Here is a 26,567-nt window from a genome sequence, read left to right on the forward strand (position 1 = left end):
GGTTCTCTGGCTCTAAAGCAGCTCTGCTGACCTGGTTCTCTGGCTCTACAATGTCTCTGCTGACCTGGTTCTCTGTCTCTAAAGCAGCTCTGCTGACCTGGTTCTATGGCTCTAAAGCAGCTCTGCTGATCTGTTTCTCTGGCTCTACAGCAGCTCTGCTGACCTGGTTCTCTGCCTCTAGAGCAGCTCTGCTGACTTGGTTCGCACAGCGAGTTAAAAACCTAAGGATAAGTGGCAGGATCGAGCACGGCCAGGCAAAAACAATACTGTTGTGCATTGAGGCAACAAAAGTGAAAAAAAGCAAAGTAAATACCATTGGGCACAAAATTCTTGATATATTGAAGCACTGAAATGTATGTGTTTGCCTTGTATAGTTGCATCGCGCAGTGAAGCGCTGAAATTTATGTGTCTGCCTTATATAGTTGCATCATGCAGTGAAACTGAAACCTAAATCAAGGTGGGAGCGTGTGAAAGCTTACATCGCTAGAGAGGAGACGCCGTGGCGTGCACATCACCTGCCCAGGCGCGCACATGTGTTTGTCTCCCTTTGCGCACCAAACCGACAACAATAGTCTTGCCAAGGTGGACAGCGCATGCGCTGCGTTCGCTAGGCGAGACTTAAAAAGGGATCCATTAACCACATTAGTGTAGGAAGACCCAGGTGGTGCCCCATTACTAGCACTGTCTCGCGATCAAGCGATGCATAAATGCTTCATTCAGAGGTTCAAGTCACTCTATCTTATTCATGCCCATTAACAAGCGACTATATGATGTTTTTTTACCTGTCTTCATTGAGAGGCACTTTACTGAAACCTCTGCTTAGAAGAAATGCAGCATAGAAGAAAATTGTGATGCATTAAGAATCTGCTATTTATTTTACCGCCACGCAACAAACAATATTTTGTTTTACACCCCTTAAATACATCCTGAGCTGTAGCTTTAATATAGTCCTCGTTTTACAATTCTGGTTGATTAGAATCTCAGGCGTTGTTAAAATACTGTTACTGTTCCCCCATCGTCAACTTGAAAGGTTTAAAACTTTCTTTGGAATTCATGGCAACTCTTCTGTCCATGCTAAGTAAATTCCCCTCCACTTCCAACCTCCAACCTCCAAAACCGGTCTCCAGATTGACCACTAATAATTGTCACAGTGGTCCACACCCATGTAGTTTCCTGGCGCTGCTGGCTTCAGATCGCTTGTACTGCTCCCTGCGTACTCCAATATTGCAAAAGTCGCACCTTTGCAAGGACAATTCTTCAGAGACCCTATTTGTGACTTTCAACATAATGTTAATTTGATATTTCTTTTTTTTCTTACAGATTTAATAGTGCAGGTCAAGTCTGGCATTGGGAAGACCTGCGTCTTTTCAACTATTGCTTTGGACTCGCTAATATTAAAAAATGTAGAAACGCAGGTAAGTTTTGTACGGAGTTGGTGGCAAGCCGCAGTTTTTAATGGGCCAAGAATTTAAGAAATGGGGATTTCCTTACATTGTTTGTGGTTGCATTGTACTTGTTTCCTGCACCATTTTGTTTAACAGATATTACCCTTGGCGTGGGGTCACTGTTGGTTGTCTCAGAAAAAGCAGATGTTCCCCTTCTGTTATTACGCCCATTGATGTGCTCAGTGAGGAACCTATTTTAACTTTTACACATTTACTCTACTGTTTATCAAAAGTTGCACGCTTTCTTGAGCATGCTTAATTTGATTTCTTAGTAGGTGGTAGTTCTAGGGTCGCGCGTAATACCATTCTAGTAACTTCTGGCTTTCAAATCTGTAGAGCAGCACTGATGCCCAGCGCCCCACTAATTTGTGGAATTTCTTTACGAAGAGGTCTTTGCTCCGTTCTCTCACCTGAAGCCACTGGCTGTTTGGGCGCATCCTTCCATCTCCATTTGAGTGGTGCATTGCAGAACACTAAGGACTACTTACTTTATATTTTGAAAGTAAACTCAGTAAATCACATTGTTTGTCACACTGAATACCTGTTCCCATACCTGCATTCTATTCCGATATCGTTTTTATTATTTTATTTAGTGTAGCTGGCTTTTTTTTATTACTTGTCAGCATGACCCTATCATGGCCGCTGTTTTGGCCTTTGTTTCTTGACATAGGGATACCTGACCCCAGCATGTTGATCTAGATAGTGCCAGACTTGGGTGCAATCCTGAGTTCACGCTGTCCCAATATGTAACAAGCATTTGCAATGCAATAGGTCTCGCATTTATAAGAGTTTGAGCTATTGGCATTGTAAAATTACAATGCCTTTTATTTATGTTTTGGTTTTAAAACAAATAAAAGGCATTGTCATTTACAATGTCAGTAGCATAAACTCGCATAAAAGCAGTGTGTGGAGTGCAGCAGTGTGCGGCGTGCAGCAGTGTGCGGCGTGCAGCAGTGTGAGGCGTGCAGCAGTGTGCGACATGCAGCAGTGTGCGGCGTGCAGCAGTGTGCGGCGTGCAGCAGTGTGCGGCGTGCAGCAGTGTTTCGTGTAGCAGTGTGAGGCCTGCAGCACTGTGACGTGCAGCGGCGTGCAGCAGTGTGCGGCGTGCAGCAGTGTACGGCATGCAGCAGTGTGAGGCGTGCAGCAGTGTGCGACATGCAGCAGTGTGCGGCGTGCAGCAGTGTGCGGCGTGCAGCAGTGTTTCGTGTAGCAGTGTGAGGCCTGCAGCACTGTGACGTGCAGCGGCATGCAGCAGTGTGCTGTGTGCAGCAGTGTGCGGCGTGCAGCAGTGTTTCGTGTAGCAGTGTGAGGCATGCAGCACTGTGGCGTGCAGTGGCGTGCAGCAGTGTGCGGCGTGCAGCAGTGTGCTGTGTGCAGCAGTGTCATGCAGCATGCAGCAGTGAGTAATGCAGCAGTGTGCAGCAGTGTGTGGCATGCAGCAGTGTGCTGGTTGCATCAGTGTGTGCCGTGCAGCAGTGTGTGGCATGCAGCAATGTTTCGTGTAGCAGTGTGTGGCGTGCAGCAGTGTGTGGCAGTGTGTGGCGTGCAGACGTGTGAGGCGTGCAGCAGTGTGTGGCGTGCAGCTGCATGCAGCAGTGTGTGGCGTGCAGCAGTGTGAGGCGTGCAGCAGTGTGAGGCGTGCAGCAGTGTGAGGCATGCAGCTGCATGCAGCAGTGTGTGGCGTGCAGCAGTGTGAGGCGTGCAGCAGTGTGAGGCGTGCAGCAGTGTGAGGCGTGCAGCAGTGTGAGGCGTGCAGACGTGTGAGGCGTGCAGCAGTGTGTGGCGTGCAGCTGCATGCAGCAGTGTGTGGCGTGCAGCAGTGTGAGGCATGCAGCAGTGTGAGGCGTGCAGCAGTGTGAGGCGTGCAGCAGTGTGAGGCGTGCAGCAGTGTGAGGCGTGCAGCAGAGACACGTGGAGGGTGAGGAGAGACACGTGGAGGGTGAGGAGAGACACGTGTAGGGTGAGGAGAGACACGTGTGGAGGGTGAGGAGAGGCACGTGTGGAGGGTGAGGAGAGACACATGTGGAGCGTGAGGAGGAAACACCTGTGGAGGGTGAGGAGGAGACACATGTGGAGGGTGAGGAGGAGACACATGTGGAGGGTGAGGCAGAGGGTGAGGAGACACGTGTGGAGGGTGAGGAGAGACACGTGTGAAGGGTGAGGAGAGACACGTGTGGAGGGTGAGGAGAGACGTGGAGGGTGAGGAGAGACACATGTGGAGGGTGAGGAGAGACACGCGTGGAGGGTGAGGAGAGACGTGTGGAGGGTGAGGAGAGACACGTGGAGGGTGAGGAGAGACACATGGAGGGTGAGGAGAGACATGGAGGGTGAGGAGAGACATGGAGGGTGAGGAGAGACACTTGGAGGGTGGGGAGAGACACGTGGAGGGTGAGGAGAGACACGTGGAGGGTGAGGAGAGACACGTGGAGGGTGAGGAGAGACATGGAGGGTGAGGAGAGACATGGAGGGTGAGGAGAGACGTGTGGAGGGTGAGGAGAGATGTGTGGAGGGTGAGGAGAGACGTGTGGAGGGTGAGGAGAGACACGTGGAGGGTGAGCAGAGACACGTGGAGGGTGAGCAGAGACACGTGTGGAGGGTGAGCAGAGACACGTGTGGAGGGTGAGGAGAGACACGTGTGGAGGGTGAGGAGAGACACGTGTGGAGGGTGAGGAGAGACACGTGTGGAGGGTGAGGAGAGACAAGTGTGGAGGGTGAGGAGAGACAAGTGTGGAGGGTGAGGAGAGACACATGTGGAGGGTGAGGAGAGACACGTGGAGGGTGAGGAGAGACATGAAGGGTGAGAGACACATGGAGGGTGAGGAGGGTGAGGTGGAGGGTGAGGAGAGACACGTGGAGGGTGAGGTGGAGGGTGAGGAGAAACAGAGTTCGAGGGTGAGGAGAGACGGAGGTGGAGGGTGAGGAGAGACCGAGGTGGAGGGTGAGGAGAGACCGAGGTGGAGGGTGAGGAGAGACGGTGGTGGAGGGTGAGGAGAGATGGAGGTGGAGGGTGAGGAGAGACCGAGGTGGAGAGTGAGGAGAGACCGAGGTGGAGGGTGAGGAGAGACCGAGGTGGACGGTAAGGAGAGACCGAGTTGGAGGGTAAGGAGAGACCGAGTTGGAAGGGAATTAGAAGTGGAGGAGAGAGAGAGGTGGAGGGTGAGGAGAGACAGTGGTGGAGTGGGGGGGAAGGGAGGATATCACTTTTACTTCCTCTCCTAGTGTAAGGTAACGCCCCCACCCCACAGGCCCTGCCGGGGCCGAGAGCAGATCACTGTTCGCATCAGCCGTCACCCGAGACCGCTCCGTACTTGTTGGTAAATAGAGGTTCACTATCTGTTGATAATGGGATTCACTTGGGGGGCTGACTTACCTCCTCCACCCCCAGGGCCAACACTGAGAAGGCATCAGAGACCTGGTGCTGCCTATGCTGCAGTACTGCGAGAGAGAGGGATGGGGGGGCGGGCAGAGGAAGAGGAGTGGGGTTAGAGAAGGGACAGGTGGGAAGAGAAAGAGGAGAGAAGGGACAGAGACAGAAAAGGAGCAAAAAAAGAATTAGAGAGAGTAAAGAGGAGAGTTGGGGAAAATGAAAACATTACGAGAGAACAAGTAGCAAAGAGGTGGAGAGAGAAGATGGGAGAGAGTAAGGACGCAGCCAAGAGATAGGGCAGAGACAAAAAGAATCGGAACAATACAAAAGTATTTTCCAAACTCGTAAATAACCACGGGCCAAACAACTGATCTGCAATGAAGCAGCCAAATCCGGTATATCATGACGTTAACCATGCAATAAAAAATAAATTATAAAAAAATAAAAAAACACCCAAAAACACGTATACACCATGTTGACCCTTTTCCATGCAACGTGTTCTAAAACGCCATTCTCATTCATACATTCACAGCAAACCTGTTCACAAGAGTGACAAAAAATGTGGTATTAGTGTTACATTTTTGTTTACATCCATACCCGCTCACTTATTCAATTAAAGGATTCATGACCACACGGTTAAACAAAACGTACTGATTGGCCTTGCCGTGAAGGAGAAACACGTGTTGACACACACTCCCGATCTGTGAAACGTTCACCCCACTTTCTCGAAATTGAAACTAGTGCATGTGTCCGACGAACTTCCTGACGCTTATCTGAATACACCAGTGGCAGAAGATAGTCACCATCTTGCAACAACACAATTAAAGGGAGGCATGTCTGTCTCTCCCCACCGCCACATGTCTCTGAGTCTTACTGTCTCATGCGAAATCTCCCTCTAGGAGACAGCTGACACCGACTCTTCCCCTGAGACAGTACGGGAGATGCGTGTGTGTGCATAGTGTGTGTGTCTATATGTATATATGTGTGTGTATGCATGTGTGTGTGTTTGTATGTGTATATGTTTGTGTATGCATGTGTGTGTTGGTGTGCAAGTATGGGTGTGTCATTGTGTTCATTTGTCTTCATGGAGGTGTACACATTTGTTTGTGTGTATACCTATGTCTGTGTATGCATGTTTGTGTGTATGTATATGTGTTTGAGTATGTTGGTGTGCGTGCTTGTTTATATGTGTATGTGGGGTTGGTGTGTTGGTGTGCATGTATATGCATATGTTTATGCATGTCTGGGTGTGTTTGTATATGTTCATATGTGTGTGTAAATGCATGTGTGTGTTTGTATGTGTGCATAGTTGTGTATGCATGTGATCAGAGGGAAGAGTGCACTTGAGGGCAAAGAGGAAAACATACAGGGAAGAGTATGTGAGGGCAGAGAGAAAAATAGAGAGGGAAAAGCACATGAGGGCAGAGTGAAAAATACAGAGGGAAGAGTCCATGTGAGGGAGGAGAGAAAAATCGAGAGGGAAGAGCTCATGTGAGAGCAAAGCGAAAAATACAGAGGGTAGGGCGCATGTTAGACCGGAGATAAAAACATATAGGGAAGAGAGCATGTGAGAGCAGAGAGAAAAATATAGAGAGAAGAACACATGCGAGGGCAGAGAAAAAAATACAGAGCGAAGAGCACATGTGAGAGCATAGAGAAAAAATGCAGAGGGAAGAGTACATGTGAGGGAAGAGAGACAAATACAGAGGGAATAGCATGTGTGTGGAAAGAGAGAAAAATGGAGAGGGAATAGCACATGTGAGACCAGAGAGAAAAACCTAGAGGGAAGAGCATATGTGAGGACAAAGAGAACAAGTACAGGCTATGCCAAGCGGAAGTGATCGCGTTTGCGATCAAACATCAAAGCGGCGAAAGTAAAAGTAATCGAGCAGAGCATCAAAGGGCTGGGTGAGAAGGGAGGGGGGAATGCAAGGGTCAAAGCGGCTAAAGTGAAAGTAATCGAGCAGAGCATCAAAGGGCTGGGTGAGAAGGGAGGGGGGAATGCAAGGAGCAGAGGAGCAGCTGTGCACGTGCACGCCATCGTGCACTCAAGCCCTAGGCCAGAAAAACCATGTGGGTAGCACTTTTGAAAGCCCACTTACAAAATGTCTCAAAGAGACAGCTTTCGCTGTCTCAGCGAGACCTAAAAAGGAAAAACCAACATTTCCTCTCCTTTCGTCTGTTGCTCCTTATTCCTCTTTTCGTCTGTTGCTACTTATACCCCCTGTTCACACCACCCTGTCTCTGTCAAATAAAGGTCAGATGGTAAAGGAGTCTTCATTATACACCGCCTTTCATTTTGTACATTGTCTGTCTGGTTTTAAATGTGTAATGCTGCTTTTTTGTGTGCGATCACAATAGACCCAGGGCTTTTAGCTTTTCCATTTCTTTGTTCGCCCTAAGTGGGACTGGTATGCCCAGACGTGGGTCCCTTGCTCACTGTGCCACTGGATTCAAGCTAGCCTGGCGGATGAAGGGTAATACCCCGAAACTGGTCCCAGGTTGCTTGTTTCTGGTCCAGGGAGGACCTGGCTTGGCAGTTCGGATGGACTGTTCCCATGAGGCACAGGGTCAAGACTGATTTGCAAATGGCTGGGTCCAAACTGAGGTGGTGTAGTAGGCAAAAGAATGTTGGATTTAACCCATATCTCTTGACTGGGGAGGGTGTTTGAATCATTCAGCATTCCGTCCATCATTTGTTGCAGTTACAGAAGTCCATATTACAGCACACAATATTTGTGTGTTGTCTAAAAGATTTCCTTTCAAGTAAAGGAATAGGGGGGCATATCAACAACAACCGGCGATAATTATCGCTGAGCGCACTTAACGCTCGGATAATTATCGCCGGCTAGCGCCGATTTTTATCGCTGAGATAGCGTGCTATTAGCAACGCTTATATCATCAGCGATAAAAATCCTAGCGCTAACTGGCTAACGTGAGATTATCGCTGGAAACCCAGCGATAATCTCACGTTAGCTAGTTGATAGGGACTCACAAACTTAGCCATGATATCCACCTTCCATAGGATATCATGGCTAAGTCAGTCCTGAAGCAGGCGTAAGGAAAGTAGCGATAACAGGGGTTATCGCTACTTTTCCTGACGCTATGCTTCATAGCGTGGGGCTTGATGATAGGAGAAATGTCGCTTAGCGACATTTCTCCTGTCATGCCAGGTCAGGAACGCCCACTTTGCATCTCATTAGAGATGCAAAGCTGGGTGTTAGGAATCCTGACGCTAAAGCAAGGTTTCACGCGCTAGCTTGAGCTTGCTGATTAGGCGATAAAATTGATATGCCCCGTAGTTAGTAAATACGTAATCTCAACTTCCACCCCAAATACATTTAATTAGTAGGACACTCATTTTAATGGGATTTAGGCCTGTATATGATTGTGCGATGTGAAATTATGGGATGTGATTAATGTTTTACCAAAAACAATTTTACGATCCTTTGCCTAGGTGTTTTTTTTCCTTTTCAGATTCTTGTGTTGGCACCCACACGAGAAATCGCTGTGCAGATTAATTCGGTCATCATAGCGAACGGGATGAAGATGGAGGGGTTGGATTGCCACGTCTTCATCGGAGGAACCCCTTTGCAGCTGGATAAGGCCAGGCTCAAGAAATGCCACATAGCTGTTGGTTCTCCAGGTCAGTGTTTATGCTTCCTCTCGGGCGCTTCGCTGCGTTTTTTTATTTATAAGCTGTAGTTTTGTTATACCACCACAAGGTGGTGCAATGCTTTTGCAGGTTGGAGATTCAATACAGCCAGCGGAACAACTGAAGCAGCATTACAAGACTGCTTACTTTGAATCTCTGACAATCAGGGTTGTCACCGGCAGGGCCGGTTCTAGGATTTGCAGGGCCCTGGGCCCCTCTAATTTAGATAAGTGGCCCCTTGCAAGGAGACCATTGAGAGACACTGTGGGACGCCCATTGTGCAGCATTTTTGCGCCCCACAGTTTTAACTTTTAGCCCACACGCAATTGTCACACCTTCAGTCCCAAAGGTGTGAGAATTGCTTGTGGGATAAAAGTTAAAACGGTGGGGGCGCAAAAATGCTGGACAAATGGCCTCCAGCAGTGTCTGTGAATGGGTCTCCTTGCAATTGGGACAAGAGGAAGCGTCTCCCTCCCCTATGCCCCCTCCCATGGACCTAATTGCAAGGAGACACCTTTCTTTCAAATGGATCGCCAGGGAAACAGGACACACCACCAGTGGGGGGGGGTGGGGGGGCATGATGCTCGTGGGCTGAGTGGCTAAAATAAAGCCATTTTTGGCTTGAAAAATCGGTAATTTCCCGCCCGAATCGGGTCTATTGGCATGTATGCACTCTTCTTAACTATGTATACAGCAGTTTATTTTCCTTTGGGACTTTCAATATTGAAACTGCTGTGGAAGGTGGTAATTACAATCGGCACATATGAGCATCGCTCTGTGTGCTCAGCCCAGAGGATATCCCTGGGACCCGATGAGCATCTGCACACCCTTCTGATCCACAGTCAGGCCTGTGATAATCTTAAACTGACTTCAGACTCGATTCTAGAGATCTCAAATGTGTCCCATCATGAACACCTTGCCACAGCCTGTACTCACCCAGGCACCAGTAGAGGCAGCTCAGTCTACAGTAGGCCCTATACAAGTGTCATATGCTGCATGAAGAAACCTACAGAATCACAACATTTTGAAACAAGCATTGGCATAGCCAATAGATCTTGCCTTTGGGACCTTATAAGTGTTTAGTTAGCCAGCACAATATCTTTGGTGCAACAACATCAACTGTTGCATGGCTAAACACATATAAGGTCCCAAAGGCGAGACCTATTGGCTATACCAATGCTTGTTTTAGGAATTGTGCCCTGCCCACAACATGCACTCCCACTATCCCGGGGCTGAATGGAGTATGGAAAACTGGCAATGGGTTTTCCCAAACCGGAGGGCCTTGCTCTGGATAAAGGTGTCCCGACTCTCAACGTTATCTTTGTGTGTCCTTACCCTCAGTTCATTGTGCTATGACTCACTCCTAGAAGCACCTCTGCAATTCTGATTCTGGTCGGTCGCTTTTTTTTCTCTTGGTGACCCTCAGCAGAGAGCCGAGGGTCAGAAAAAAGGAACAGAGGGCGGCAGGGCCAAGGGGTTCAAAGAAAAACAGTGGAGAGGCGGAGGGTTAGAAGAATGCAGAAGGCCGGGGAGTTAGAGGAAAAAGAAGCAGAGAGTTGAGGTGTGAGAGGAAAGGAAACCGAGAGGAGAAGAGGGGGAAGAATGGAAGCAAATGAGGGAGTGGACGAAAGGAAGCAGGCGAGGGAGTAGAAGAAAGGAAGGAGAGAGTCGAGGAGTGAGAAGAAAAGAAGCAGAGAGGTGAAAGAGTAGAAGAAAGGAAGCAGCGAGGGAGTAGAAGAAAGGAAGCAGGGGGCCAAAGAGTGAGAGGAGAAAGAAGCAGAGAGCCATGGAGTGAGAGCAAAGGAATCAGGCGAGGAGTGAGAGGAAAGGAAGCAGAGAGACGAGTAGTGATAGGAAAGGAAGCAGAGAGGCAAGGAGTGAGAGGAAAAGAAGCAGAGAGATGAGTGTGAGAAGTTGGCCTGGCATATGCTGGTCACTAGTTAAAGTGGCCACCTTGCACCAGTCCAATTCAACTCTTATGGTAGGTCTAAGACAACATTTTAAAGCTATCCTAGTGGTAGCTGTGGAGAGCAGCCTTCAGGCTAAGTCTCAGAGAAATGTAAAGCAGCTTGTTTTACCTTATAATCTCTTGAATTACCAAATTAAAAGACACCACACAGGTATATATATAAAATATGTATGTATTTATTTCTAGACACACTCTACTAATCTCTTTATGAGATTAGAAGTCAGGAACATATGCACAAATCTATGTTTTACAACAAATTAAGCACTTATATGGCTGGGGCCCCAGGGGCGTACCAGACCATATACTAAAAAAGAGGTTTTGGAATGTCAACTTGCAAGGGGACAAGGCCTAGGGCCTTTAGAATCGCTGGGGCCTCACTAATCCACCCAAGGCAGGTAAGTAAAGGACCCACGGGAGACGCGTGCAGTGTGAGAACACAGCCGCGGGTTCCCTATTGATTTCAATGGAGCAAGTCGCAGTTGGATTTTTAAAGTTTTAGGGAACTTCAAAAGAGTCTACAAGCAAGCCACTTACAAGGTAAATACTTCGAGGGCCAACACCCACAGGAGCACCGGAGTGCACGAGTTACCTCACCCAGGGAAGCCGGGTGCATAGGTGTCTTTTGGTGTCGGGTCGCGGCATGGTTTTCAATGGAAGCCGAAGAAGATTTGCTGCTTGTGAAGACTGGAGAAGTGTCCGGTGGAATCCAAGGCTGGATTCAAAAGAAGGAAGACCTGAAAGTAGAAGGGACAGTGTTCACAGTCACTTGCCAGTGACCCGGGGCCAGGAAGATGGATGCCCACGGTAGTCGGGTGATTTTAGGTGATTCACGGGTGTCTTGACTCTTCAGCCATGAGGTCCAGGAGGTGACGACGATGACCAGGAGCTGGATTCGGAGTGACCCATGAAGTCTGCAGCTTACTGAGGTGTTGGCAACCTGATTGGAGCCAAGAAGCCTTGGCAACAGCAAGTCTCATGGACTATGAAGAAAGTCAGCGGTGCAGACTAGCAAGGTCTGAGTGACTCACCCAGCAAGGGTAACTCAGGGCAGGCCTGGAGCAACCATGGGAGCCCTTTGGTTTGATGAGAAAGTCTTTAGGGGACCCACAAGCCAGAAAGCAAGGGATCGCAAAGACACCTCGTGAGGATTCTCTTCACAGGAGCCCACGGTCACTCGGGACGAGGTAGGCCTCTGATTTTCAAGGGGAATTCTGCAGAAAGCTTTGACCATACGTGGTTCAATGCACAAGTTCGTAGAACGTCGTGAAGGGGGTGCACTCGACAATAGTGCACGGTACCTGGGTATTGCTGTTCCTCGTCACTTGTGGGGTCCACTCGCCTCAGGTTTGCTGGGGACTTACAGTGGCTGTCGAGAAGTCAGAAAATCCACTTCCGGTGCAGCAGGGACTTCGGACTCCGGTGGGAGCGGGAAAGTTTGTGACCGTTGAGTCAAAGTTTTGGTGCCTGCCAAGCAGGAGAGTAACTCCTTGACTCCAAGGGAGATTCTTCAGTCTTCCAAAGGTAGTGGAACGTCGAAGGTCCAGGATTCTTCTGGTAGAGCGTCGTCCAGGGATATCTAGTTTGCAATGGCAAGGTTTCCCTATCTTATACTAAAGGAAAGGGAGGGACTAGCTCTATGACCACTACTAGGGTTACACCCACTTCCCTTTGTCCAGTTTCGTGCCAGATCAGGGGCTGGTAGCCCCTGAACCGGTTTGGGCTGGCATATGCACAGAGGAGCCTTCTGCTCCCCCAGTGCAGGACTTCAAAGCACTCTAGGAGTGCACCCACCCAGCCCCAATACACTAAATCTTGTCTGGAACGTGGTGACACCTCCCTGTGACAGGATGCCTATTGTTGGACCTCCTCCACTGCGAGTTTCAGTCAGCAGCAGGAGGGCAGCCCAGTGTCTGTGCTGGTGGCATCCATTTTGTGATGCCAGGCTCTTTCAGATTTCTACCGTGTTTCCACAGTAGGTACATGTCTAATCCTCTAGAAGGGTGGGATCATACTCCCACACCAGTTACTGGTGTGGGGGTATGATTCCAAGGCGTTTGACACCAAACACGACATGTTTTGATGCAGCCATCCCAAAGTTAGCATTTACCGCTAGGTTATAATGCACTTAAGTGTATATGGATTAACCGCATCAACAAACAGCCACAGAGAATAGACTCTGAGGGCTGCAGGTGGGCCCTGCTCAGGCAGAGGCACCCCCTCACATGGAAAACCAAGCAGCCTGCCTTAGGGGTGACTGATAGGTTTATATGTGTGTGTAAGGTGAGATATAGGGAACCTATACCTCAGTGAGGAGTGCTAACACTACCTCACCCAGGCTGCAGTAGCAGGCCTGTGGTGTCAGATTTAGTCTGCTTCCCAGGGGTGACATAATACATGCTTCAGCCCCTGGTATGCCTGTGAAGTACCTATGCCCTTGGTACCTAAGGTACCATATACTAGGGGCTCATAAGGTACCACAGTATCCAATCACTAGTGCATCTAATATGCACTCCAAGTTGTTTAGAGAGAACAGAGAGACTGGGGCCCTGATTAGCAGGGACCCAGCCAGACTATAGCCAGAAACCAGTGTAAACATCAGGAAAAAGTGGGGGCAACATAAGTGCAGATCCTACTCTCCTACACAACCCCCCCCCCAAATGCAGGGACACTAAACTAACCTTGACCAGTTGAGTCTTCGTGTTCTAAGTGGAAATACCTTGAGAGTCTATCTGCATTGGCATGTTGGGTCCCAGGTCTATGTTCCACTGTATAGTCTATCCCCTGTAGGGAAATGGACCACCGTAGCAGTTTTGGGTTTTCACCTTTCATCTGTTTAAGCCATAGGAGGGGCTTGTGGTCAGTCTGAACTATGAAGTGAGTGCCAAATAAGTATGGCCTCAGCTTCTTCAGGGCCCACACCACAGCAAAGGCCTCCCTCTCTATAGGTGACTAACGTTTCTCTCTAGGGGTCAGCCTTCTGCTTATAAAAGCTACTGGCTGGTCTTGACCTTCATCATTCAGTTGAGACAGTACAGCTCCCACACCCAGCTCACAAGCATCTGTTTGGACAGTGAACTTTTTGGTGTAGTCTGGACTCTGTAAGATGGGGGCAGTGCACATGGCCTGCTTTAGGTCTTCAAATGCCTTTTGACAGATAGCTGTCCACTGAACCTTTTTTGGCATTTTCTTGGAGGTAAGATCATTTAAGGGGGTCACTATAGATCCATATCCCTTAACAAACCTCCTATAGTACCCGGTCAGGCCCAAAAAGGCTCTCACCTGTGTCTGGGTGGTTGGAGCTACCCATTCCATTATGGTCTGGATTTTGCTCTGCAATGGTTGAACCTGGCCTCCACCTACAAGGTGGCCCAGGTACACAACCTGACTCTGCCCTATCTGGCACATAGTGGCCTTGATGGTGAGGCCTGCTTTTTGCAGGGCCTCCAAAACATTTCTGAGGTGGACCAGGTGATCCTGCCAGGTGGAACTAAAGACAGCAATATCATCTAGATAAGCTGAGCAATAAGTTTCCATACCTGTCAGAACTTTGTTCACCAACCTCTGAAAAGTGGCAGGTGCATTTTTCAAACCAAAGGGCATCACCACAAAGTGGTAGTGCCCACCAGGGGTTGAGAATGCAGTTTTGGCCTTGGCATCCTCAGCTAACCTGATCTGCCAGTAGCCAGCTGTTAGGTCAAATGTACTCAGATACTTGGCTGAGGCCAAAGTATCAATCAGTTCATCTGCCCTGGGAATTGGATAGGCATCAGTCCTGGTGTCTGCATTGAGGCCTCTGTAGTCTACACAAAACCTAATTTCTTTCTTACCACCCTGGGTATGAGGTTTAGGCACAAGGACTACTGGAATAGCCCAAGGGCTATCTGAAGGCTCAATTACACCTAGTTCCAACATTTTCTGGACTTCAGTCCTGATACAGTACCTGACATGGTCAGGTTGCCTGTAGATTTTACTCTTGACAGGCAGACTGTCTCCAGTGTCCACCTCATGGGTGCACCAGGAAATCTGACTAGGGGTCAGGCTAAACATATGTCTAAACTGTTGCAGAACTTGACTGCATTCAGTTTGCTGATGATCAGTGAGGCTGCTTACCAAAGCAACACCATCTACTGACCCATCATCAGGGTTTTGTGAGACCAGGTCAGGGAGAGGGTCACTCTCCTCCTCCTGTTCCTCATCAGTTGCCACGAGCAAGCCCATGTCAGCCCTGTCCACAGGTGGTTTCAATCTGTTGACATGGAGCACCCTAAGGGAGCTCCAAGATTCACCAAGTTGAGGAAATTTGATTTTTGATCTTGCTTGTATTCAGCCACCATTTATTTGTGTTCCACCGCCATTTTGTGTTGCCCTCACTCAGGCAGCACAATGAACGAAGTTTTTCTGCTGATCTTACTGCGACGTGTCAAATAACCTTCGGCCTCTGTATACGAGACTGATGTCAGGGACTGGCTGAGTCCACTAATCCTCGTCTGGTTTGACTAAACCCTGTCTCAACTGTCTGTCGGTTCACACCATTCTTTCCTGACTTTATCTTATCTTCTGGCCTTCGCTATTCTCTACTTGTATTCTCTCATTTCACAACTGTCCTCCAAAGCATACAAATATGTCCTGCCATCTGCAAGTTGAGTTGTAGACACTACCACTGATTAACTTGTGGAGAGGGGTGACAAAAACAGTTGGAAGAGAGGTTTATTTGGGTTACTTGATATCTTGTTTTCAAACTTTTCTCATTGGTTATATCTTGTTTTCAAACTCTTCTCATTGGATAACCATGGTTGCATTGGGAGTGTTCTTGGTGAATCTATGTGCTATAAAAGATTGTGCGCCACGGAGTAAAGTGGCAGTCTCCTAAGAACATACTGAGTGTACTTCTGGGACAACTGTACTTAGCTGCAGCTAATAAATCTGATCTTCTACGCTCAACAGAATGTCCTGTGTCTCTGTTCAACAAAGCAGGAGAACTCAGGAGATTAAGGCGTGCCCTGCGCCGCCAGGCCCATAAGGCCCTGGTTCTTCAATTGGTGCCCTCTGTGAGGCGGCTTCAGAGGTAGCGATTTTGCCTGAGGGTCGTGAGGAACCCCGCAAGAAAATTCTGGAGGAATCGCAAACCACGTCAAGCGACCCCTGTATGTCGAAGTGGTCCGAAGGTCTTTTTCAGCGTGGTTTCTCCTTCCTGACGGCTGCTGACGACTGCTGCCCTGAATGCCGCCTTGCTTTGTCCCCTTTTGGTGATGTATGGTATCGCGAGACGTTAGACGGGCCTCTGTTGGCGTAAGAAGACACTTAGTTAAGTGTTGGTGGGTAGCTCCCACTATTTTTTTTGTTTTTTTGTTTTGGGCCTTTGATTCGGCTATTGCAAAAGCCGAAGCCGAGGGGTGAGTACAGATTGTGCTGTGATATTTGATTTAACCCCTTGATGTTTGTGAACAGTCCAGTGAAATAACGATGCCTGGTCTGAGTAAGTTTAGAAAGTTTTGTTGTTTTGGTTGTGATAGGGATTCCCGGTCTTGTCCAATTCCTTCGGTTGGAACTCCCACTTATGAGCTTTATTCTAAACATGGTGTTGGCCCCATTGCCTTTAATGAGGCATGGATCCGATACACGAAGAACGATGGTGTTCTACAGTGGCCACAGAATGGTAGCTTTGAGCCTGACATATTAGATAATTTGGAAGCAATTTTGTTTAAAAGAAAAGCCCGGCCGGCAATGTTTGACTCTTTCCGCCTCTGGCGTAAGGAAGCCAAACAGAGAGAAATTAAACAGGCAAAACGAGATAAGAAAACACAAAGTATGACAATTATACAGGCTGCCCAGCAGTTTAAAGATAATGAGATTAATCATGAAATGGAAATTTCAGAGAGACAGCATCGTATGGCGATAGATAAATGCTATCCGGTGTTGCCTATTTTCCCTTCTGATAAAAGTAAGGATCCGGAGGAAGACCCTTTGATGTCTCACTTATTGAGATTGCCTCCTCCCTATGTACAAGGTGCTAATGCACCCCCATTGTTACAACCAGTTCAGCCATTAGTTGCGCCTCCGCCTGCTCGGGCTCTTCCGCATTTTCCCCTTCCGGTAGTGCCACCCCCACCTCTTCCGCCACCGACTTCTTTGTCTCAGTTTCCTGAACATCAATCTCCTTTGCCTTCGGCTCCCCTTATAACTGTTAATTCTTCTGTTAGTTCACCTAATACCTTGTCCCCTGTTCTTATGTCTAATTCTCCTACTGTGCGCAAACAAATCACAGATACTGTCTCTGGGTTTCTGTCTCCTTTCTTTGAGACTTTGAATATGTCTCTGGCTTTTTCTCGAAGACAGTCTCGTAGTCAACTCCCAGGTTCCGACGAACGGGTGGTATTGGACTCTCTCTCTCGCAAATGGATCGAGAAGGGTCCCCAGTATAGTGTGAAAGATATCATGACCACCTTTCATCAGTGGGAGGCGCCCACGCAGAGATATGTATTTAATGTTATGTGTGACACTCTCGCTAAAGAATGGGAGGATATGGATTTGGGTTTACTTCCTCAGGGTTTGTTAGATGTTCAGGCTAATTTCGATAAGGGACTCATTGTGGGTTCTAAGGTTGAGGATGCCGTAAGGACACTTGTCATTTTTAGGTCCTTATTTTCCTCACAGACTTTTTTTGATTCCGATCCTGCTGTTAGGCTGACATCCAAACATGATCCCATGAGAGAGGTTCCTCCAGTGTGGAGAGAAGCGGTTGCACAAGCAGGTGCTAATCCAGCTGTTCCCGCGCACTTCCAGCGTATATGGGTACATGTCCCCTGGAAGAGATCTGAAGTTTTGGCTCTTAACCAGTCTCTACCGGATCCCCGTAAAAACCCTGCTGGCAATTATAAGGAGTTGTCTCAGACTGCTGATGCCTGTATTATGAATTTAGCCGTTATTGATATGTTGATGGGAAATGTAGTCCCACAAGCATTATGGGCTCGGATTCGTAGAGAGGATCACGCCCAAGCATTGGGTGGCGATTGGGCTGCTATAACTGCCGCGGATGCAGCCCAAGTGGGTGGTGCTAAGCCTGATGTTTTGATTTCAGAACTCCCTGGTAGGATTATTACTTTAATGAAAACGATCATGCCCGCCTTGCGAGTTAATTGGGATAAATTAGCTGCGTGTAAGCAGAAGAAAGATGAGAGTGTCTCCAATTTCTTCACTCGTTTTGAGGAGACGTTTATTGATCACAGTGGTCAGGATATGACTACGGAGGGTGGACAGCGATTATTTGTAGATAAATTCGTATTTAATTTGCTTCCCGAACTGTCACATAAGTTGAAAGACTCCGAGAGTTCATGGGCTGTTTCTTCTTCTGCCCAGTTAATGGCTACTGCTCAATATTATGAGAATAGGGATAAAGAGGAGAAAGATAAACAAGAGAAGAAGACAAAAGAATTAAAAACGAAGGTTCTTCTGCAACAAGCTTATCCTCCTTGTTATACTCAGCGCCAGTTTCAACAGCCTCCACAGTTTCAGAGGGTGTATCAAAAGCCTGAGCCTTTTATTCCGCGACCTTTATTAGGTCCTAACCAATGTGCCTATTGTAGAGAGGAAGGTCATTTTAAGAATAGCTGCCCGGTTTTATTGCAACGTAAGGGAGAACGATCTGCTCCACGAGGCCGTGGTGGTTTCCAGATAATATACAGGGGTAGAAGTTGAGGTGTGATGCCTCAAGAACAGCGTTCCTTACCCCCTCCAAATTCTACGAACTACTTCGATCAGCAGAATACTCAGTCTACACAGTATTACAATGATGATTATCATGTTGAAGGTGAAAATGAAAGCCTTCACGCTAACTAGGACAGCCATAGACAAAGTGAGGGAGTTGTATCGATTCCAGTAAATCAGGATGGGCCTTATGTCAATGTCACTACAATGGGTATTTCAGAGCCATTTTATTTTAGATACTGGTGCGATGAGAAGTTCTATCATTCACTCTAAACTCCCTGGGGCACCTTTGTCTGGCTTAAAAAATTTATCGGTAGGATTTTCTGGCGCCCCAGTTCGTAACCCGGTCTCCTGTCCTTTGCCTATTTCAATTGGCCCTTATGATATGGAAGCTCCTCTTCTTTTAACGACTGGTTGCGGCGAGAATCTGTTGGGTTTGGATCTATTGAAAAGAACGCATGCAACGATATATTGTTCTCCTTCTGGTGTGCACCTTACTTTAGGGCAGAAATTGACTTCTTCAATGTATTTGTCTAAAGATCAATTCCCACCTGAATTGCTCTCTCTTCCTGCAACGCTCTGGGCTACGGGTCCAAATGATGTTGGTTGTCTCGAGATCCCGCCTTATGTTGTTACTCTCAAGCCCAAGGCTAAATTGCCACGCATTCCTCAATACAGAATTTCCAATGAAGGTGAGAGAGCGCTTTTGGATATCATTTATGATTTGGTTCAGAAGGGTGTGATTGAGGAAACGAGAGGAAATGTATGTAATAGTCCTATTCTTCCTGTTCTTAACCCCTTCAGTGCCCATGACGAGCTGGACTCGTCATGGGCCGCGGTGGCGCTGTGCCCATGACGAGTCCAGCTCGTCATAGACCCCGCCCGCTAATGCAACGGCCGGCACTGGGCGGGGAAAGGGGCGGGCACTGAAGGGGTTAAACGCACTGATCCTTCTAAGCCTCCTGTTTATCGTTTTGTGATTGATCTTCGGGAGGTCAATAAAATTGTTGTACCACAGTTTCCTGTTGTTCCAGATATCACTGCCCTGTTAACTATGATACCTGCCTCAGCGGCTTGGTTTTCTGTTATTGATCTGAAAAATGCTTTCTTCAGCATTCCCATTGCCAAAGAGAGTAGGGATATTTTTGGTTTCTCTTTAGGAGGCCGAAGTTTCCGGTTCAAGCACGCACCCAAAGAAAAAGCTTTTGTTCCCATACATACATCTACACGTCTCAGAATTCACCGCCGTTAGTGCCATCCCAGGGCACATATTTTGTCTGCCACGATAGAGCTTACACTTGGCTACCAACGGGAACATGCTATATAGCTTTTCTTCTCCCTCCTACATACACTGCTCCTTCAGGCCATCATAGAAACAGATATGGCAGAGGGATTATTGATTCTAAAGACACGGCAGGACAAGAGGGAAGTGATTTCCTCAAAGGATTTCTTCCTTTTTGGGGCCCAATGGCCAACAGCAGAAACATGAGACAGCTGGTTCGTGTTGTTGAGACTACCATAGATGTCACTGTGGGAGCCTTGAGTAATCTCACAGCTGAACTTCAGGCGGATCGTCTCATGACTTTGCAGAACCGGATTGCACTAGATGTTATTCTTACAGATCGTGGTGGAGTCTGTAAATTGATTGGATCTAGCTATTGTATTTATATACCTGACGACGCCCCTACGGTATACCAAGCCATCTCCAAATTACACATGATCTCCGAATCGATTCATCAAGACGAAGGAGATTGGTCTTTATTAGGATGGTTTTGGGGATTACTATCTAAATGGGGATGGAAGGTACTAACCTTCCTTGGAGTGGTTTTGGCCATCATTTTTTCCTGTTGTCTCTGTATGCAGTGTGGCCCCGCCATCTGCGGTCTTTGTGCCGCTCTGTGTGTCCCAAGACCTGAGTCACAGAAAACAGAGAACATTAAAAAGATGTTGCAGCAACAGTTTGACGACCTCATGGCCATTGACATTGATTCAGACTAACGTGAATCTGTGTGTTTTGCCTGAGTTATGGCAAAAGGAGGGTCTGAGGAAATTCGATTTTCGATCTCGCTTGTATTCAGCCTCCATTTTTTTGTGTTCCACCGCCATTTTGTGTTGCAGCACAATGAGCGAAGTTTTTCTGCTGATCTTACTGCGATGTGTCAAATAACCTTCTGCCACTACCACTGATTAACTTGTGGGGAGGGGTGACAAAAAACAGTTGGAAGAGAGGTTTATTTGGGTTACTTGATATCTTGTTTTCAAACTTTTCTCATTGGTTATATCTTGTTATATCTTGTTTTCAAACTCTTCTCATTGGATAACCATGTATGCATTGGGAGTGTTCTTGGTGAATCTATGTGCTATAAAAGATTGTGCGCCATGGAGTAAAGTGGCAGTCTCCTAAGAACATACTGAGTGTACTTCTGGGACAACTGTACTTAGCTGCACCTATTAAATCTGATCTTATATGCTCAACAGAATGTCCTGTGTCTCTGTTCAACAAAGCAGGTGAACTCAGGAGATTAAGGCGTGCACTGCGCCGCCAGGCCCATAAGGCCCTGGTTCTTCAAAGTAGGTGACTTCTCCCTTTTGCTCAACAATTGTATGGGGGCCACTCCACTTGACTTGGAGAGCTGCTGGGGCCACAGGCTCCAACACCCACACTTTCTGTCCTGGCTGGTATACAGTCAGCACAGCCTTTTTGTCATGCCAAGTTTTTTGTAGTTCTTGGCTGGCCTCCAGGTTTTTAGTTGCCTTCTTCATGTATTCAGCCATCCTGGAGCGGAGACCAAGTACATAGTCCATCACATCCTGTTTGAGAGGTTTGAGAGGTAACTCCCAGCCCTCCTTCACCAAACATAATGGACCTCTTACAGGATGCCCAAACAGAAGTTCAAAAGGGCTATAGCCAACCCCCTTCTGTGGAACCTTCCTGTATGCAAACAGAAGGCAGGGAAGTAAAAGGTCCCATTTTCGCCTAAGCTTTTCTGATAGGCCTTTAATCATTCCCTTTAGGGTTTTGTTGAACCTTTCCACTAACCCATTGCATTGTGGGTGATAGGGAGAAGTGAATTTGTAGTTCACACCACACTCCTTCCACATTGCTTTTAGATACCCTGACATGAAGTTGGTACCTCTGTCAGATATGACCTCCTTAGGGAAACCCACTCTCCAGAAAGGGGCTGTGGTGGTCCTGAGGGGAATTGCTTCTGGGTACCTGGTGGCATGATCCACTACCACCAGGATAAACCTGTGCCCAGATGCTGTTGGAGGGTCAAGGGGACCAACAATGTCAATCCCTACCCTTTCAAAGGGTACTTCCACCACAGGTAGTGGTATCAGGGGGGCCTTTGTTGTGCCACCTGACTTGCCACTGGCTTGGCAAGTGACACAGGAGCCAAAAAACTCCTTGGTGTCCTCTGACATATGTGGCCAATGAAAATGTGGAACAAGCCTGTCCCAGGTCTTGTTTTGGCCCAAGTGTCCTGCTAGAGGGATGTCATGTGCTAGGGTCAAGAGGAACCCCCTAACCTTCTGAGGTATTACCAACCTCCTGGTGGCTCCAGGGGTAGGATTTCTAGCCTCAGAATATAGGAGTCCCTCATCCCAATAAACCTTATGGGACCCACTAGCACTCCCAGCAGCCTGCTGTCTGAGGGGTTCCAGAGAGGGGCAGCACTGTTGCTCTTTGCTCAGATCTTCCATGGAAGGCCCCCCTGCCCCCAAGTACTCATCCTGATCAGGCTCAAGTCCCTCTGGGGCAGTTCCTTCTTCAAGATCTGCTTCTTCCCTCTCAGGAGGGGGATCTGTGATCTGGGACAGAGTGGAAGGCACTGCCTTAACCCTACTGCTCCTCCTCTTGGGTAGCATCAGGTCCATAGTTTCAGGATCCAGAGCTGGTTCAGCTTTATGCATTTTGGCCTGTGACCTGGTCACAGCAAATACCTCTGCAGGTATGCCCAACATCTCAGCATGAGTTCATAACTCTACTTCAGACCTCTCTAGATCATTGCCCAATAGACATTTGACAGGGAGGTCTGCACTGACTACTACCTTCTTGAGGCCAGTTACCCCTCCCCAGGAGAAATTCACAACTGCCAGACTATGGTTGGTCCTGACATTGCTTGCATTGGTAACCTGGTACATTTCACCCAGGATGATCTGCCCAGGGTCCACAAGATGCTCTGCCACCATGGTGACACTAGCACCTGTGTCCCTGAATGCCAAAGCCTGTTTGCCATTTATTAAAGGCTGCTGTTTGTATTTGCCCAGATTACTGGGGCTCACTAGGAAGGACATATCAATGTCTCCATCACAAATCAGCAATGCCTTAGTGGGTACTCTGACTAGGCCGGAGTCCACTTCAGAACCCAGGGTCAACCCTACTACGCCCTTATTCTGATTTCCACCTCCACCAGTAGCTGTACTAGGGGGAACAGTTGCCTTAGGGGCAGGAGTGGTGGTGGTTTGGTGTTTGGACTTTTTACAGTCAGAAGTCCAGTGCCCTTTCTGTTTACAGAATTTGCACCAGGGCTTCTTTTGGCCTTTCCCTTTGTTAGACTGTGAATCCCCACCAGATGCAGATTTCTGTGGCCCTTGTGAAGACTTCTGGTCTTTTGACTTATCCCCACCTTTCTCAGAGCCTTTAAGATCCTGCTTCTTAATGTCACTCCCTTGGTTCTGGGTTTTCTGCCTCACCCTGGTTCTGACCCATTTGTCTGCCTTCTTTCCCAATTCTTGGGGAGAGGTCAGATCAGAGTCCACCAAGTATTGATGCAACAACTGGTGTTGGCAATTATTAAGGATCTGTTCTCTCATCATAAGATTATACAATCCCTTAAACCAACCAGCCAACGCTCCAGAGCCTTGGTTGCATAATCAACAAAGTCAGTCCAGTCCTGAGTCTGTGCTGGGTATCCCTGAACTTCAACCTGTACTGTTCAGTGGTTAATCCAAACCCATCTATCAGTGCACTCTTCATGACTTCATAATCATCAGCATCCTCTTTTCTAACAGTGAGGAGCTTGTCTCTACCTTTATCAGAAAAGGAGAGCCACAAGATTGCTGCCCACTGTTTCTGGGGAACCTGTTGTACTTTACAGGCCCCCTCCATAGCAGTTATCCCCTTGTGGATATCATCCCCACTCTGGTAGGGAGGAACAACCTTGGACAGGTTCCTATGGTCTGGAATGTAATCTCTGACTCTAGGGACACTGTTGCTGCCACCAGGGGTTTCTAAATCCTCTCTCTTAGAAGCTCTCTGGAGCTCAAAGGCTTCTTTGTCTAATGCCAACTGCTTGGCCTTAAGGCCAACTCTTGCTTCCTCATACTGTAGCAGTTTGTACATTCTTTCAGAGGAGGTCTCTCTTCTATTAAGGTATGAGTTCCTCTGCTGGACAGATTCCCTGCCAGAGTGATATGAGTGCTCAGATTCCCTAGAAAGGGATCTAAGCATCTCCTCCACTCTGTCAGTTCTCTTAGGGAGAATTCCTCTGTCCTTTTCAGACCCATGTGGGTCTGGCCCTTCAATTACAGAGTCCAGGTCATCTTGCTTTTCATCATCTGACCCAGAGACTATAGCTGACCCACCCCCTGATCCAGATCCATTAGCTCCTAGAGCTAATCTAAGATCATCTGCTGTCAGCAGATCTATCAGGTGTAGTGTGGAGGGACTCTGTCCTAGCTTCAGGTGCCTTGCAACACACATGGCCTTCAAGTCAAAGAAGGTCATGTCCTTATACTGAAGCTGGGTGGACCCATTGGCTCCATCCCTTGAGGACATTCTAGTGTTGTGCAGTGTTGTACTACCTACACAAGTTTGTGGCCTCCTGATCGTAGCATGAGCTGTAGCAAGGGTGTGCTATCCCTTCACCAACAGCTCTAAGTTCAGTAGAACTTGTTGATACTAAGCTTGACTTTTATATGTATCTTGAGTACCTTTAGTGGTTTTCAGTTAGTAATTCAAATAGAGATTTTCTGGTAAAACAATGGCAAGCTGGAATCCCACACGCTGCCCACCAATGTGAGAAGTTGGCCTGGCATATGCTGGTCACTAGTTAAAGTGGCCACCTTGCACCAGTCCAATTGGACTCTTATGGTAGATGGGTTGAAGACAACCTTTTAAAGAAAGCTATCCTAGTGGTAGCTGTGGAGAGCAGCCTTCAGGCTAAGTCTCAGAGGAATGTAAAGCAGCTTGTTTTACCTTATAATCTCTTGAATTACCAAATTAAAAGACACCACACAGGAATATATATAAAATATATATGTATTTATTTCTAGACACACTCTACTAATCTCTTTATGAGATTAGAAGTCAGGAACATATGCACAAATCAATGTTTCACAACAAATTAAGCACTTATATGTCTGGGGCCCTAGGGGCGTACCAGACCATATACTAAAAAAGAGGTTTTGGAACGTCAACTTGCAAGGGGACAAGGCCTAGGGCCTTTAGAATCACTGGGGCCTCACTAATCCACCCAAGGCAGGTAAGTAAAGGACCCACGGGAGACACGTGCAGTGTGAGAACACAGCAGCGGGTTCCCTATTGATTTCAATGGAGCAAGTCGTGGTTGGATTTTTAAAATTTTAGGGTACTTCGGAAGAGTCTACAAGCAAGCCACTTACAAGGTAAGTACTTCGAGGGCCAACACCCACAGGAGCACCGGCGTGCACAAGTTACCTCACCCAGGGAAGCCGGGTGCATAGGTGTCTTTTGGTGTCGGGTCGTGGAGTCGTTTTCAATGGAAGCCGAAGAAGATTTGCTGCTTGTGAAGACTGGAGAAGTGTCCGGTGGAATCCATGGCTGGATTCAGAAGAAGGAAGACCTGAAAGCAGAAGGGACAGTGTTCACAGTCACTTGCCAGTGACCCGGGGCCAGGAAGATGGATGCCCATGGTAGTCGGGTGATTTCAGGTGATTCATGGGTGTATTGACTCTTCAGCCACGAGGTCCAGGAGGTGTCGACGACAACCAGAAGCTGGATTCCGAGAGTCCCACAAAGTTTTCAGCTTACTGAGGTGTCGGCAACCGGATTGGAGCCAACAAGCCTTGGCAACAGCAAGTCTTGTGGAATGAGAAGAAAGTCAGCGGTGTAGACCAGCAAGGTCTGAGGGACTCACCCAGCAAGGGTAAGTCAGGGCAGGCCTGGAGCAACCAGGGGAGCCCTTTGGTTTGATGAGAAAGTCTTCAGGGGACCCACAAGCTAGCCTGCAAGGGATCGCAAAGACGCCTCATAAGGATTCGCTTCACAGGAGCCCACGGTCACTCGGGATGAGGTAGGCCTCTGATTTTCAAGGGAAATCCTGCTGGAGGCTTGGACCACACGTGGTCCAATGTACAAGTTCAAAGAACAGCGTGAAGGGGTTGCACTTGACAATAGTACATGGTACCTGGGTATTGCTGTTTCTCGTCACTCGTGGGCTCCACTCGCCTCAGGTTTGCTGGGGACTCACAATGGCCGTCGAGAAGTTAGGAAATCTACTTCCGGGGCTGCAGGGACTTCGGACTTTGGCGGGAGCGAGAACGTTTGCGACTGTTGATTCAGAGTTTTGGTGCCTGCCATGCAGGGGAGTCACTCCTTGACTCCAAGGGAGATTCTTCAGTCTTCCAAAGGTAGTGGAACGTCGAAGGTCCAGGATTCTTCTGGTAGAGCGTCGTCCAGGGATATCTAGTTTGCAATGGCAAGGTTTCCCTATCTTATACTAAAGGAAAGGGAGGGACTAGCTCTATGACCGCTCCTATGGGAGGGTCAGGGGAGTGGGTGGTTACACCCACTTCCCTTTGTCCAGTTGTGTGCCAGAGCAGGGGCTGGTAGTCCCTGAACTGGTTTGAGCTGGCATATGCACAGAGGATCCTATTGCTCCCCCAGTGCAGGACTTCAAAGCACTCTAGGAGTGCACCCACCCAGCCCCAATACACTAAATCCTGTCTGGAAGGTGGTGACACCTCCCTGTGACAGGATGCCTATTGTTGGGCCTCCTCCACTGCGAGTTTCAGTCAGCAGCAGGAGGGCAGCCCAGTGTCTGAGCTGGTGGCATCCATTTTGTGATGCCAGGCTCTTTCAGATTTCTACCGTGTTTCCACAGTAGGTACATGTCTATCCCTCTAGAAGGGTGGGATCATACTCCCACACCAGTTACTGGTGTGGGGGTATGATTCCAAGGCATTTGACACCAAACACGACATGTTTTGATGCAGCCATCCTAAAGTTAGCATTTACCGCTAGGTTATAATGCACTTAAGTGTATATGGTTTAACTGCATCCACAAGCAGCCACAGAGAATAAACGCTGAGGGCTGCAGGGGGGCCCTGCTCAGGCAGGGGCACCCCCTCACATGGAAAACCAAGCACCCTGCCCTCAGGATTGATAAGGCCTGCTTTAGGGGTGACTGATAGGTTTATATGTGTGTGTAAGGTGAGATATAG

The 26,567-nt window shown here is 48.1% G+C and overlaps 1 pseudogene across 1 annotated transcript in view; it reads left to right on the forward strand.

Annotated features, from left to right (window-relative positions):
- Positions 1-1,053: 1,053 nt before the first annotated feature.
- LOC146870162 (putative ATP-dependent RNA helicase DDX20) overlaps positions 1,054-26,567 on the forward strand; it is a 552,287-nt pseudogene continuing 526,773 nt past the window's right edge. The window contains exons 1-3 of the transcript XR_014978117.1: positions 1,054-1,078; positions 1,321-1,415; positions 8,290-8,458. The product of XR_014978117.1 is annotated as a putative ATP-dependent RNA helicase DDX20 (transcript). The remainder of the gene's footprint in view (positions 1,079-1,320; positions 1,416-8,289; positions 8,459-26,567) is intronic.

The sequence above is a fragment of the Triturus cristatus genome, chromosome 1_1 (genome assembly GCF_964204655.1).
Source record: "Triturus cristatus chromosome 1_1, aTriCri1.1, whole genome shotgun sequence".
Taxonomy (NCBI): Eukaryota; Metazoa; Chordata; class Amphibia; order Caudata; family Salamandridae; genus Triturus; species Triturus cristatus.